Raw genomic sequence first — 15,475 nt, 5'->3', positions numbered from 1 at the left:
AAGATAGCAGGAAACAGTTTTATGTGGCTGCAGCCAGGTTCAGAGGGCACAGCTTTGGCTGTAATCAATCAATGCCCTGAACCCCAAGTTCAGGGAGTTTCAGAGTTTTATACCCAGCATGTAAGGGGAGGGGCTCAGAAGTTCACAGTCTGCAGAAGTTCACACAAACTCAGCTTTTTCTTTCATTATTTTGGGCCAGTTAACCCTTCAAGGACAACACCTGAAAAGGGGAGAGCTTCTTTCCTCCCCCTGCCAACTGTTACCATGGAGCCCATTTGTAACTTATCTTAAAAATGTAGACATCTCTGTGAAGCCCAGCTCAAGGCCAGAGGCCTTGTTTGCACATTTCCTCAAAGTACTATACTGGATACATTTATGAAAAACTAGTAAGGGGGTGTCCAGCACCTGGAGTGCTGGTATCTTCTCAGCCAGTGGCCAAGTAAACAGGGCGACATGAAAATAGGAAGTTTATCTACATTGGACTCTTTTGCAGAGACTCTTTTGCTGACAGTCCTAAAATCAGCCATGGTGAAGAGGGCTTTTCTGTAGAGAAAGGGGGTGCCACTTCACTCCTAAAGCCAGTTTAAGGATACTACAGAACTTTCCAATAGGATTTTTAGGTGATGATGGAATATTCTACATCTGCAATGTCCGACATGGTCCCTGCAAGTCACATGTGGCTACTGAGTCCTTGAAATATGGCTAGCATTACTAAAGAAGTGAATTTAAAATTTTACTTTATTGTAATTCATTTAACTATAAATGTAAATCATCATATGTAGCTGGTGGCTGCCATACTGGACAAGGACAGGATTAGAACATAGTGTTTCTACCAATGTAATGTACAGAATGTTCTCAAACATGTATTCCAAGTACACCATATGAATATGTACATTAATATATACATGGCCAGGCACAGTGGTGCATGCCTGTAATCCTAGCTGCTCCGGAGGCTGAGACAGGAGGATCATGAGTTCAAAGCCAGCCTCAGCAAATTAACGAGGTCCTAAGCAACTTGGCAAGACCCTGTCTCTAAATAAAAAAATAAAAAAGGCTGGAGATGTGGCTCAGTAGTTGAGCACCCCGAGTTCAATCCCTGGTATCAAAATACACACACACACACGTATACACAACTATATATGTATATGCATAAATATATGCTGATATATTCATATACTACCCACTAACAAAATTCATTTTATATACTAAATACTTAATCTAAAGTACAGTAGATTTCCCTTTTGTTCAATAAAAACTACCACTTATTATAACCAAGACAAGTTCCTCCCTGACAAAACTTTCTCTTGTCACCTCTATTGTCACTTGGGTGTATTTCTCCCATGCACATCATGGAACCCATCCCTGAGGATCGGTTCATCATTTACGTCTTGATCTCCCTTCCTGTCAGAATGGAAGGAGAGATGGGATTCTGATTCACTTGACCCACCAACACCTACAGCAAGAATAGTCGGAGGTACATGGTAGTAGTTGTATAAATAAACAGTAGCAGTTGGATAAACAAATGAATGAAAAATAATAGTAGAAACTTGACAGAAAGGTTGCAACTTCTTTTTTTTTTTTTTAATGAACATAGGAATGATGAAACTCGGCTGGGGCAGAGAGGATAAGTGGATTATCATCCGGGGTCTTTTTCTTTCACATTTCTTGTAATGGCAGTAACTGTGATCTATTTGAGAGATGATACAGAATTCTAATTGCTAATAAGGCCTCCATAGAGGCCAGCATTAAGCAGTATTTGAGTTGTCAGTTATCAAATGTTGGGAGACAACATGCCTGGTGGAACAGTTCTCGCCACAGTTGTCATCTGCTCGCACACCAACCCAGGACATGTTTCTGCAGGCTTCTGAGTCACAATTACTACGCAGAGTGTTGCTGTCACTCAGCCCCCTCCTATCCTCTGCCAAAGCACAGCTTCGTTTTCTTTTTAAATGCAAATGATGTTGGGTCAAGCCCAGGATTAAAATCCATTTCCCACCCAACTCCTTAAGGTGACCTACAGGACCCTGAGGGCTCTCACACCCGCCCCTACTGCCCAGTGCCATCTCACAGCATGCCCTGCTCCAGCCACGATGGCCTTCCCTCCCGACATCAAGGTCTCCATCAAGGTCTCCACCACGTTCCTTCTGGGCCCCAGAGCAGGAGCACTTTCCGCTCATGCCCCCTGGAGCCTCTCCCCTCTCTTTATGCACAATTCATAATGGCAGCTCATTCATCAGCTCTCAGCTCAGGACCCACTTAATTGGGGAAGTCTTTCCTGATGTCTGGACAAGGCCAACTCTTCCCTTTATCAACAACATAAACTGCTTCAAAACACTCATCACAGAGAGTTTTACACCTTTTCATGAGTACTTGATGCATCTCAGTCTTCACCCTCAAATGCTGAGTTCCGGAAGGGAGATATGTTTACTGTTAATTACCATGTGACTCCCTGGCCCTTAGCTCTGCCCTGATGGAATATTCTACATCTGCACTGTCGGATATGGTCTCCACAAGTCACATGTAGCTATTGAGTCCTTGAAATATGGTAGCATGACTAAAGAAGTGAATTTAAAATTTTACTTAATTGTAATTCATTTAACTGTAAATGGAAATCACCAAATGTAGCTAGTGGCTACCATACGAGGCAAGGACAGGGTTAGAAAAGCAGAAGATCAATAAATAACTGTTTGGATGAATGAGATCATGAATTACTGGTAAAGGCACAAATAATTTTTCTTAAGAGCGTATGCCCAACTACTAAATATTATCAAAGATCACAACTTGCAGTCCCCAAAGCTCACCAGAATTAGGTCCCCAACAAAGAATAAACACATTCATTACAGGCCTGACTTTCTCAACAACAATAATGACTCTCACACAAAAAATAAGGCACTCAGATCAGTCAACAGATTCTTTCTTATTCTAGTGCCCCTATATGGAAGTGACCAAATCATCACACATACACAATCTGCAGTGACAGGCCAGCTGCGTCCAGGGGTAATTGGAAACAGTGATATTAAATTATACAGAAGCTATTATTGTGAAATTTAATGCAGGGGTCAAGGATGTGGACTTTTTAGCTTAAATGTTTTCCTTATAATTAGGATGAGCCAAGGGAAATGGAGAGTTTCGCTTTGCACATTTTGGGTCTGGTTTTAGGTACTGCCATGGTTTGGATGTGGCTCATGCCCCAAGGACTCATATCCTGGAGGACTCCTGTGCTGCAGGGGTGGTCCTCAGTTTCACGGTGTAGAGGTGGTAGGGAATGTTCAAGAGGTGAGACCTCATAGGAGGTCTTAGTTCCTGGGAGGGGCCATTGTCCTCAGAAAGGATTAAGGTAGCTCTCCTGGAACCCCAGAGCTCTTGCAAGAGCATGTTGTTATAAAAGCAAGTCAACCCCTGAGTTGGACCCTCCCTTCCAGGTTTTGGGGTTTGTTGTTGTTGTTGTTGTTGTTCTAATTAGTCATACATGACAGTAGAATGCATTTATGCACTTTGATATATCACACATAGATGGGATATAATTTCTCATTTTTCTGGGTGTACATGTTATAGAATCATATTGGTCATGCAGTCATACATATACATACAGTAATAATGTCTGTTTCATTCTACTATCTTTCCTATCCCCACATCCCCTCCCCTCCCCTCCCATCACTTCCATCTACCTAACCTAAGGTAATGCTATTCTTCCCTAGTGCCCCCCCCTTATTGTGAATTAGCATCTGCATATTAGAGAAAATATTCCAATATTTGTTTTTTGGGGACTGGCTTATTTCGCTTCCAGTTTTGAAGCATAATCTCTTCCTCCTGCATGTGCCCCCTACTGTTTGTGATATCGTCCATGAGTTCCTCACCAGAGCCAGCTTCATACCCTTGAATCTTCAGAACAATGAGCTAAATAAACCTCTTTTTCTTATAAAGTTACCCAGCCTCATGTATTTCATCAGCACAACCAAAAACAGTTTCATGCCAACATATTTCATAAATGTACAATAAAACATTTTGATTAAAAGCTGATAGTTACTGAGTCATTCATTGCTTGACTATTTTGTGACTGGCTAATATGTGCCTGGCAATGGTGGATAAACCCAGACACAACATCTGACCTTAGGGAACCCACAATCCAGTGAATAACTATAGCTAATATTGATTGTGTTGCTACTCTTGTGCCAGGCACTGTACTGAGAGTATGACGTGCATCATCTCATTTTAATGCTCACAAGAAGCATATAAATTAGTACATTGGGCATTTTTTTAATTTGGGGACTCCACAGAACCAATAAGTGTGTGTGTGTGTGTGTGTGTGTGTGTGTGTGTGGTGCTGGGGACTGAACCCAGTACATGCTAAGCAAGCACTCTACAAACTGAGCGATAATCCCCGCCCAGAACCCGCAATTCTTAACTCACTGTTTTCCCTTGTGCATTATCCTTCCTGTATGATACTCCCTAGTAGAGACTGTTCCACCAACTCCTCACCTGCCCTAGTGAAGTTCAAGATGTCTAAGTGGTGAGGCCAAACCTGCTCCCTGCTGGAATCTGGATATTGGGCAGAAGGAAAGGAGACTGAAAGTGGCATTTAAACCAGATTCCTCTGGCCAGGAGACCCTTTGGGTAGTCCTTCTTCCACACTACCTTAAAACCTATAAGTCCCTGCTACCCTAAACAAACAAACAAACAAATGGTTCCTGCTTAAGCTAGAGTCTGCATTTCTGATACTTATGGCTTAATAAAATTGTCACTGAAATGATGGCAAAAACAAGTTGAGGAAAAAGATCATAGAATTAGAAAATGGTAGAATTAGGATCAGAACCCATGAAGCCTGATTCAGAGTTGTTGACAAACAAGGTAATGTGTCCCCACTAACATGACTCCATTGAGTTAATTCCAGAAGGTTCTCTGCCATCTCACTTGGATCAGGGCTTCATCAATGTGCCAACATCAGCCCCCAAAGTGTCCACGTTTCGTTTTCTTTATTTGAAGGGTTCAAAGGACCTCCTAGAGTAGAAATAGGAGGGTGACTGGCAAGTAATGGGTTGGTAGAGGTGCGAACGTAGAATCTGTTCCGGGACAACTACAACTATCAGCTCAAGCTGGAGACGTAGCAGAAGGGCTGGCCAATGGCGGTTAGAGGTTTTCCCTGCTTAGTACCCCCAAATGAGCCAACCTGAGTTGGCTTTCAGTTTGAATAGTGCTCCCCTTTTCCCAGCTGGAAGCTTATCTGATTGTGGGAAGTAAAAAAACACACTCGCCTCTGAAATCTTTGGGCTAGAAGCCTCTTTCAGTGAGTCTTCAAGTGAATGTGTTGATGCTTCAAAGTGAATGACTCAATCCTGGAGGAAGAACAAGTCCCCTTGGGAACCAGTGAGACAGCACAGCGGTAGGTAGGGACACTACCCAGTTGGAGTCCTAACTGTGCCTAATGACCTTGCCCCAAAGAAGCGTACTGATAAGTGTTCCCTTATACATTTTATTCTCCTGTTCTCACAGGAGAATAAAATGTATAGAAAGACATTCTTGGGGTCCAGTGAAGAATCGAGAGCATTTCTTTGACTATGTTGGTTATGGATTTCTCACACATACAATAACAAGTTTCTAGCTTCCCCGGCACATATGTTTGAGCAATGTGTTGCTGTATCTCTGACAGTTGGTGACATTTCCTTTGCAGTCAGCAAGACTTGTACAGAGGCTGTGTGTCCAACGAAGAAATTAACATCCTGAGTCCCTCTATTTGTTATCAGTCATCAGTGCGCCTCTATTCAAAAAATTGTCCCATACCTACTATGTGTTCAGCCCCCGCAGACACAGAGATGAATCCCAAGTAGTCACCTGTGCCACAAGGAAACTACACGTGGGCCTAAATAGTTGTATTACCCTGTGACTTTATTAATTAGAACAATTGCAATTGACATTTATTAGAGGACTGACTTTGTGCCAGGAACTGTTCTAAATATTTTGCATGAAATAGCTCCTCTAATCCACTTTAAAGGAAAGGAACATGGAAAGTTTTATATCCCAAAATCACACTAGGACCATGATAACAGGGCAAAGTGCTTCTAGGTTTCAGGAGAAGGGTCTTGGTCCCTCAGAGAGGTGCCAAGAAGGTTTAGCAGCAGAGACAGTGTGTGAGCTCATCTAGCTACCGCGCAATCTGTGAAGTCTGTCTGAAGGAAATGTGAGCACGTGTCTTTTTTGAGTCTCACCTTCAGGAAGCATCATTAACCTGCGTCCTTCATCCCAATGTAGCTTATGAATCTGCAGGTCCTGATAACAGACTTAACATGAAGACCTTGGGCTTATATTGATCTCTTTTCAAAGCTAAAAAAAATAAAATAAAAAATAAAAAAAGTTCATTCTATTGGTCTATTGTGTTGGAGAGCTGAGATTTCAGTAAATCGATTATAAACAGGGAAAAAAAAACAAAACCTACTACCGAGTTAGGAGATCAATTGAAGAAACTGATATCTTGATAAGTTACCTATTGGCTGAAAAGGCCATTATATAGTCAAAATTTTTCACATGGGTGAGACCTTAGACATAACATAATCTATCACTTTTGATTTAAAAATGAAAGAATGATCCGGGCACAGTGGTGCACGCCTGACATCCCAGCCGCTTGGGAGGCTGAGGAAGGAGCATTGCAAGTTCAAAGGCAGCCTCGGCAACTTAGTGAGGCCCTAAGCAACTCAGTGAGACACTGTCTAATAAAATACAAAATAGAGCTAGGGATGTGGCTCTGTGGTCAAGTGTCCCTGAGTTCAATTCCCCGTACCCCTTCCCCAAAATGAGTATATAAAGATACGTAGTGATAAAAAAGGCCTGTCCAAGACTTATCCAAGGGCACAGCTGTCTTTGTATAGGAGTCAAGATGGCAACCTCATCTTCTGATTCCTAATCCAATGTTCTTCTTACTTAAGAGAATCATTCTATTGAGCTGAAATTGATTACACTAAATCACATGTGTCTAAAGTATACAATTTAATACCTTTTAACATACATATTCAACTGTGAGATCATCATCACAATAAATATAAATGATTTCATTGCCCCCCCTCCCAAATTTCCCTTATGTTTTTTAATCCCTCTGAATACCTCCATGCTTAGGCAAGCACAGATCTACTTTCTATTCACCTAAATTTATATTTTTGACAATTTTATGTAAATAGAATAACACAGTGTATATTCTTTGGAGCTGACTTATTTCACTGACATCATTGTTTTGATATCCATTCGTGTTGTGTGTTCCATAGTTCATTCCTTTTTCTTTTTCTCTCTTTTTTTTTTGTTTAGGTATTTAGTTTTTAATTTATTAGGTACGTAGTACTTTCTTGTTGAATAGTAGTCCACTTGTTGAGTTATTTGATCACAGTAGCTACTATTTAATTACCACTGACCACATGTCAGGAATTGTACTAAGAATTATCATTACAGTTGCATCTAGATGACCCCCCACTAGCTCATGTGTTGTAGGTTTGTTCAAAAGTGGGGCTTATAGGAAATGATTGGATCAAAAGGTCTCTGACCTCATCAGTGGATTAATCCATGGAGGGATTCATAATTTAAATCAACTATTGGGAGGTGGTGGAAACTGTAGGAGGTGGGACCTAGCTGACGGAGTAGGTCTTTGGGGGCATATCCTTAGGATTTTGGACATCTTGGGTCTTTTTCTCTCTGTGCTTCTCAGATGCCATGAGGTAAGCAGGTTTCCTCCACCCCACTCTCTCCGCCTTGATGCTCCACCTTCCCACAGGCCCAGAATCAATGGAGCAGCAGAAACCTCTGAAACCATGAACAAAAACAAAGCTCTCCTCCTTTTAAGTCACCTATGTTGGGTATTTTGTCACTGTGACGAATAGCTGACTAACACAATTTCACATCCGTGATCTCATTTTAGGTCTCATGTAACAACCATTGGAAGTCAGTATTACTAGTTCTGCTTAACACATGAAAAAAAGTGAGTCATAGAGATGATAAGTAACTTGTTCATGATCCCCAAACTAACTAGCAGAGACCTACTTGAATCTAATTCTGTCTGATTTCAAAACCCAAACTAGCCGGGCTTGGTAGCACTCACCTGTAATCCCAGGGGCTTGGGAGGCTTAGACAGGAAGGTTGTGAATTCAAAGCCAGCTTCAGCAAAAGCAAGGGGCTAAGCAACACAGTGAGATCCTGTCTCTAAATAAAATAAAAAGTAGTGCTGGGGATGTGGCTTGAGTTGCCCAGTGGTTGAGTGCCCTGAGTTCAATTCCCAGTCTCCTCCTCATCCCCCCCAAAATACTATTCACCATTAAACTCTACTACCTTTTGAATAACTGAATATGAATGTGAATGTAAGTGAATATGAAACCCCCTTCAACTCTCAATGAGTCTATCCCATAATATCATGAATTGATTGCAGACATCGCAGCAATTGACATTGAAATAATTCAAGAAATTCCTGCAGTTTTTAAATGTTCCAAAAGGAATAGGTCCTCCATGCTCCTGAGCAAATTCTGGAAGGAAGAGGGAATCCATATTTAGAACTTTGGCTACTAACTCTACTAACTTTTCCCTTTCCTTTTCCTTTTTTGCTAACCCATGCAAGTTAATGTTTCAGCAGTTAATACCCTTTCTCAGAGATATATAAATGTTTTTATAATTTTTTTTCAGAGATAGATGAATATATATATCTACTATGGTTTGGATAAAAGTCTCACAAAGGCCCATGTCTTAAAGACTTGGTCTCTAGCCCACGGATGCTATAGGAAGGTGGTGGAATCTTTAACAGATGACACCTAGTTGGAAGTCTTCTGGTCATTTGAGGGCATGCCTTTGAAGGAGATATTAGGACCTGATTCCTCATCTTTCTGCCTTTGCTTCTCAGCTGCCATGAGAGTAACAGTTGCTCTGCCACATGCTCCTCACAATGATGCACACCTAGCCACAGTCTCAAAAGCAATAGAGCCACATAACTGGAATCTCCAAAACTGTAAGTCAAAATAAAACTTTTCTATTTTTAAGTTGATTTTCTCAGGGATTTTGGTATAGTAATGGAAACCTGACTAACACCAGGGCCTTGCACTCTGATAGTCTGGTTCAGTAACATTGGTTCTGAGCCTAGCATCTGAATTTTCAACAAACACTATAGCTAGAACACATACTTTTTTACCTGTAAGCTGCTTATCACTCATTCTGTGACCTAAAATCAACACAATTTTATTTGTAAGAATTGTCCCTCGGGGCTTGGTCCTGGTAGGAGGGAAATTCCAGGAACTGACTTCCATAGAGGCCAACCCCCTCTCCCCGCCATCCATTAATCTAGATAAGAAATTGGCATGGGACCTAAGCTGAGCCAATTTTATGTCTTCTCCCAAGACATTTTGATGCAGCTCAAAAAAATGGCATTCTTTTTCAACCACGCCTACTTTTTGACCACAGGCTTTCCTTGGTACCTACCTGGTTCCCTCAGGATCCAATCAATTCTGCAAACTTTCATTCGACTTGCCAAAATATTTTTCAACAAATATCTTTCTTTCCTCAGGTTAACTGGTTGGTTTTTGAGGCTTGCAACCAAATAGTTGCACGAGGATACCTCAAGCAAATCTGAGGCAAGGGAGCCAAAAGCCAGCCCTGGGGAAACACCAACATTAATTTTTAGTGCTTCCCCACTTGACATCATTTTGGAAAAGGGCTTATTACCTCTGCTAGCTATATCCAGCTATCATTAATACAGAAGAAAAATTCAAATGTTTTGCAAATCATAAGGGAATCCTATTATAATGTTTTATTCCTGCTTATCACACACGATGCATGTAATCTCAACATGGAATAAGGATCTCTTTTGGACCAGTACATTGGAGCTCCAGAATGCATTTCTTGGACTGCCAAACCCAGAATCATCCTCACCAGCTTTTTCTTTACGTGTGCACCTCAGGGGCCTCTGTTACAGCGGAAGGAGAGTTGGGAGAACCAAGTAGACATTTGACAAGCCACTAATTAGCTTCCTGGTAGTGTGCTGATGTGGGCCGTGACCTCAGGGAACTGATTACAATGTGAAGATCCATAGGAAAGCATGGAAAAACCAAAAGAGCACCATTATTAGCAACTCTTGATGAAATGATGACATTCCAATGATAACAACAGATGCTAATTGTCCCCTCAAAGGAAGTTTCTATGGTAATAAGCCCTTGGTCACAGATTCGTGGCTAAAGAGTTAGTCATTGTAGAACAAATTATAGCAGAAAAGAATAAGGGTCATGACCTTCTTTTCCCAACTAAGGCAATCTTTGTGTACTTTGGTGTTATGTAGCGTTGTTAGCAAACTAGTTCTGGATGTAGCCTTTATGTTGCTCTTCAGAAGCATGGACATCTGGTGGGGTGTGGACGTCTGAGGCTTTTGACTATCCAGAATAATTATTACCTCCCTTCCATTATTATTTCTCTTTCTAAGGATGACATCCCGATATGTCTCTGAGAGCCCTCCATTCCCCATGGTAGTCGATGTCATTTCAGTGGAATTGACACTATCTCCTTAGTTCAAGGTGGGCGCAGAACACATTCCGTTTCCCTGTGCACACTGACCGAGCCAAAGTGGGCATAGGAGGTAACCAGACCGGTGAGACTCAGAGCTGGACTTTTTCCTAGAGCTATTGAGAAAAACCTGCTTTTGCTGAGTTGCTTAACTTACTTTATCTAGGCCAGTTTTGCTGCCATTAAGGGAGAGTCCATCTAAGAATCAAGCCAACTCAGGAGAAAGCAAAACCAGGAGACGGAAGAAGACAGATTCCTGATCCCATTATGGGAGCCCTTGAATCCGGCCATGACGGACACAGCACTACCCACTGGCCTTTTCAATCACAGCAGCCAATAAAGTCCCTGCAGGTTTTACCGAAGTTGTTTCTGAATTGGGTTTCTGTCACTTCCAACCACCAACATCTTGATGAATCCACACAGGAGGCAGGAGATTAACCTCCACAAAGGTGATTTGATCAGTTCGTTAATCCATTCATCCGGAACTTTCTGATCCACTCTTTCTGGCCTAGGAGGGAAAGTGATATAGTCATAAGAAAAGAACACAAAGCTCTTATAATTGAATCCTCCTGTTATAAACACTTTCCCACACATTTCCTAAGCTATGCAGCAAAAATCTTGTTTCCCTGCCTTCCTTCTGTACAATGTTTCCAAATTCAGAACATATGCTGAAACACTCCAAATGAACTTGTCTTCTGCTGTTTCTCTTTCTTCAGGAAACCATTTCAATTTCCAATGGAGTGGCAGGGCCTTTCCTGTCACCTCAATGTCTTTCTTCCAGTTGTGATGTCTTAAAGAAACCCTCCGAGGTCAAGGTCATGAGCTCTCACACTGCCACTCAATATCTTGAGCCTGTTCTCCATCAGAATGAATTCAAGACTGGTCAGGTTTGCCTGCTCGACCCTGTGCACACACTCTTCTCCTTCATGAATTCACACCCAGTGAGGGACTCCAGTCCATGAATATTTAATCACCTTTTGGATGTGATGGGACAGAACTATTGAGTATCCCAACGCACCTCACTAGCATGAAGTTATAAAGTCAATTTGCAGCTTATTACCATCCTTGACTCGTCACAAGCAATTTATTGCCAAACCCTGTGACTTATATCCACAAGGAGCTTTAAAAAAAATGAAACTCAGATTGGCTAAAAGACAACTCAGGGTTTTCAACATCACCAGGTCAGGGTGTGGATAACCCCATGATCAAGTGCATTCACTACAGGACAAAAAATAAGGTCTAAAATCTTGTGGAGACTAGCCAGGAACAAAGGAGAAGATTAAGAAAATGTGAATAACAAAAATCAAATCAAATCCCTGGATGGGTAGATTCAAAGGAAGAGACAAGTGGAAAATCATTCTGGAGTTTCTTGCTGAGGAAATTTAGAAAGCAGAAAGTAGTAAGAGACGAAAGTCGGCAAGTGAAAAAGTATTACTTTTTTTTGTGCAAAATAATACTGTTTGATTGTAGAAATGGAAATCACCTGAAACCACACTGTCCAAGTATAAACACAATTTAAAGTTTAATGGGTTTCTTTCATACCTAAATACATGCTCTGATTTAGAAAATCGGCAACCTGTTTGCTTAGGCATAATATTTTATGATTATTTTGACACATTGCTAAGTATTCTAAACACGATTTTTTAAAATTTCATTTTTCACCTAATTACTTAATAGTTTAGACATATCAAGAGGTATAAAGAATGAGATAATAGGATGGGGGATGCAGCTCAGTGGTAGTGTGCTTGTCTAGTGTGCATGAGGCCCCCGGGGGGGAGGGAGGAAAGCATGAGATAATAAACACCCAGCTCAAGAAAGAAATCATTACAAACACGGCTGGAGCTTTCCATGTGTTCCTCGGGATACATTCTCCTCTTCTCCAGGGGTAACCACTTTATGCATTAAGAGTGATATTGTCCTGGTTGCAAAATGCTCCATCAGAGAAATGTACCGTAAGCTATTTAACCAATTCTTTATAGTCAGGCATTAGGATGGTTTCGAGTTTTCCATTGTGATAGCCAACACTGCAATAAACATCATCGTATATACGTTGTTGCACACACATCTGTGATTTTTTTTTTATCCTGAAGACAAATTCCTAGAAATAAAAATGCTCTGGCCCAATGGTTAGCACATTTTGCTGGAGGGCAACATTGCCAAGTTGCTTTCCAGGAAAGTTCTAACCAAGTGTACCCCATCCCACCCTCAGCCGGGTTTGGAGGGAATTCGTCCAACAGCAGCTGCATGAGGAAGCCTGGGGAAGTGTCATAAAGTGTGCTTCTAATCCACCTTGTCAACAGGCAGGCAGGATCTGCTCCTGGCCCTGGGCTTTCTGCCAGGTACTGAGAATACAAAGGCCAGTAAGCCACCCCCCTACCCCCACCCCATGGATCGAGCTGGGGATGGTGCTGCTGTGGGAGCAGAACCGTGTGCACTAGAGACACAGCCTGGCAGAGCGCTTTGGAGCACTGCTTCTGGAGCAGGCCTTGACCTTGGCAAACTGTTTCACTTCTCTGTGCCCCAGTTTCTTTATCTGTAAAAATAGGTGGCATGAAACTTGCCCAACTTCACCCATAAATCTGAGGTTCCAAAGGTGCCATGCACAGAGCCAATCACTTGGAACATAATGTTCTTAACTCCCGTTTTTGCATGAAGTCTTAGAAAAGCAGGAAAGGGAGGTCAGATCAAAGAGTTAAGATGAGTCAGGGAATCTGCCCAAGCTCATCTCATGGAAGGGAAGAGTAGAAAAGTGGTTGTCAAGGGCTGGAAGAGGGCGGAGGGCAGGGAGGGATAGGAAGTGACTGAATGAATGATCGAGACAGAGCTATGGTTTGACAGCAAGAATAAGTCGTTGAGTTCTATTGCCCAGCAGGGTGACTACGGTTAATGATATCATATCAAATATTTCTAAATAGTGAGGAGTCTGAATGTTCTCACCACAAATAAATGATAAATGTATGAGGTGATGGATGGGCCAAATACCCTGATTTGATTAGTATACAATGCGTACGTGCATCAAAACATCAGGATGGGGGTTGGGGATGTAGCTCAGTGGTAGAGCACTTGCCTACCATGCATGAGGCCCTGGGTTCAATCCCCAGCGCTCCAAAAAAAAAAAAAAAAATAACAATGTACCCAATAAATATGTTCAATTATTATGCATCCATTAAAAATAAAATTAAAAAATAGAAACAAGGAAGGAAGACAGTTAGGGAGGAGAGCAACGAGATTTGGGCTCATGGCACAGAAATACAATTACCATCCTAAGTAAGAAGGCCCAGTAAATGATCCATGCCAGGTTTCCTGTGTCCCTGCTGGTGTGTCACCCCCAAAACGGATTAACAAAATGCTTCCTGACTGTGATCCACTCCACTAGCCCGAGGCGACATCTGAGCTGTACAGAAGGCCAGTTACTAAGAGGGCCCTGGCTACTACACAAAAGGGTGTGTTTTCCGTGGCCAGAATGGAAAATGCTTTCTCTCCTCATACACTTCCTTTAGTTTATGTTTATTAGCACATACAAGAAAGCACACTGTGGGGCAGACAGAGGCAGAGGGATCGGAAGTTTGAGGATAGCCTCAGCAACTTAGCAAGACCCTGTCTCAAAATAAACTATAAAAAGGGCTGGGGATGTGACTTTGTGGTAGAGCATCCCAGGATTTAATCCCCAATACCAAAAAAAAAAAAAAAAAAAAGGAAAGAAAGAAAGAAAAGAAAAGAAAAAGCACACTGCAGAATAGTAGATTGCAAAAGATACCATAGACACAGATACAGCATGCAGTAGTTCATTAAGAAGTATTATTGAGGAGCCAGGCATGGTGGCACACGCCTATAATCTCAGTGGCTCGGAAGGCTGAGGCAAGAGGATCTCAGGTTCCAAGCCAGCCTCAGCAAAAGCAAGCCCCTAAGCAACTCAGGGAGACCCTATCTCTAAATAAAATACAAAATGGGGCTGGGCATGTGGCTCAGTGGTCAAGTGCCCCTGAGTTCAGTCCCTGGTACCCATCCCCGCCCCCAAAAAGAAGTATTACTAAGGATTTACTATGCGCCAGGTCCTATGCTAAGTGCAGGGGACAAAACACGAACATGGTCCCTTGCCCTCAGCAAGTTTCCAATCAAGTAGCAGAGGCTGACATGGGGTATATTTCCTTAGCATTTGACTTTTTTTCCCCCAAGGACTAGATATTTCTTGTCTAATAAAAATACATAATTTTTGTTTTTAGAATAGTGAATGAACCAGGCGTGATGGTGCACACCTAAAATCCCAGTGGCTTGGGAGGCTGAGGCAGGAGGATCGAAAATTCAAAGGCATCTTCATCAATCTAGTGAGGCCCTAAGCAACTTAGCAAGACCCTGTCTCAGAAACAACAGCATCAAAACGGGCTGGGGATGTGGCTCTGTGGGTAAGCACTGCAGGGTTCAATTCCTACCCACCACCCCCCCAAAAAAAAACACACAATCGTGAGATCCACAACGGCCATAAAGGCAGAGGCAGACAGACTAACAGAAACAGAAAAATAACCAAATAAACAAGCTCAAAGAAAGCTGAGAAACAGCCAGGATGAAAAGGGGAATTAAAGACACTTCGATACCAGAATGAAACCGTTCTGCTTAATAATCTCATTTAATGATCTGTTGGAGACAGAGGTCAGCAAACTTTTTCTGTCCGGGGCCCAACAGTAAATATTGTAGGCTTGGCAGATCTTCGGGTCCCCACCACAACTACTCAGCTCTGCCATGGCAGCCTGAGAGCTGCCAGGGACAACACGAAGATGAAAAGGCAGGCTGTGTTACTACAGGACTTCATTGAATGATGGGGGAATTGGAATTTCACAACACATTTTCACCTGTCATGAGATATTATTCTTCGTTTAAATTTTTTTCTTGATCATTTAAAACAATAAAAATTATTCCCAATTCTTGGAGCACATTTGGCCCAGGGGTCATAGATTGCCAACCTTGATTG

General features: G+C 42.0%; 1 non-coding gene across 1 annotated transcript; it reads left to right on the top strand.

Moving 5' to 3' along the window:
* The first annotated feature begins 13,545 nt into the window (after positions 1–13,545).
* On the top strand, positions 13,546–13,618 carry Trnag-acc (transfer RNA glycine (anticodon ACC)). The gene has a single exon. It is a non-coding gene; the product is annotated as a tRNA-Gly (tRNA).
* Positions 13,619–15,475: the final 1,857 nt, after the last annotated feature.

Source organism: Urocitellus parryii, chromosome 3 (genome assembly GCF_045843805.1).
Source record: "Urocitellus parryii isolate mUroPar1 chromosome 3, mUroPar1.hap1, whole genome shotgun sequence".
NCBI lineage: Eukaryota > Metazoa > Chordata > Mammalia > Rodentia > Sciuridae > Urocitellus > Urocitellus parryii.
The sequence above is the reverse complement of the archived record's forward strand: the minus strand, read 5'-3'. Positions and strand labels throughout refer to the sequence as shown.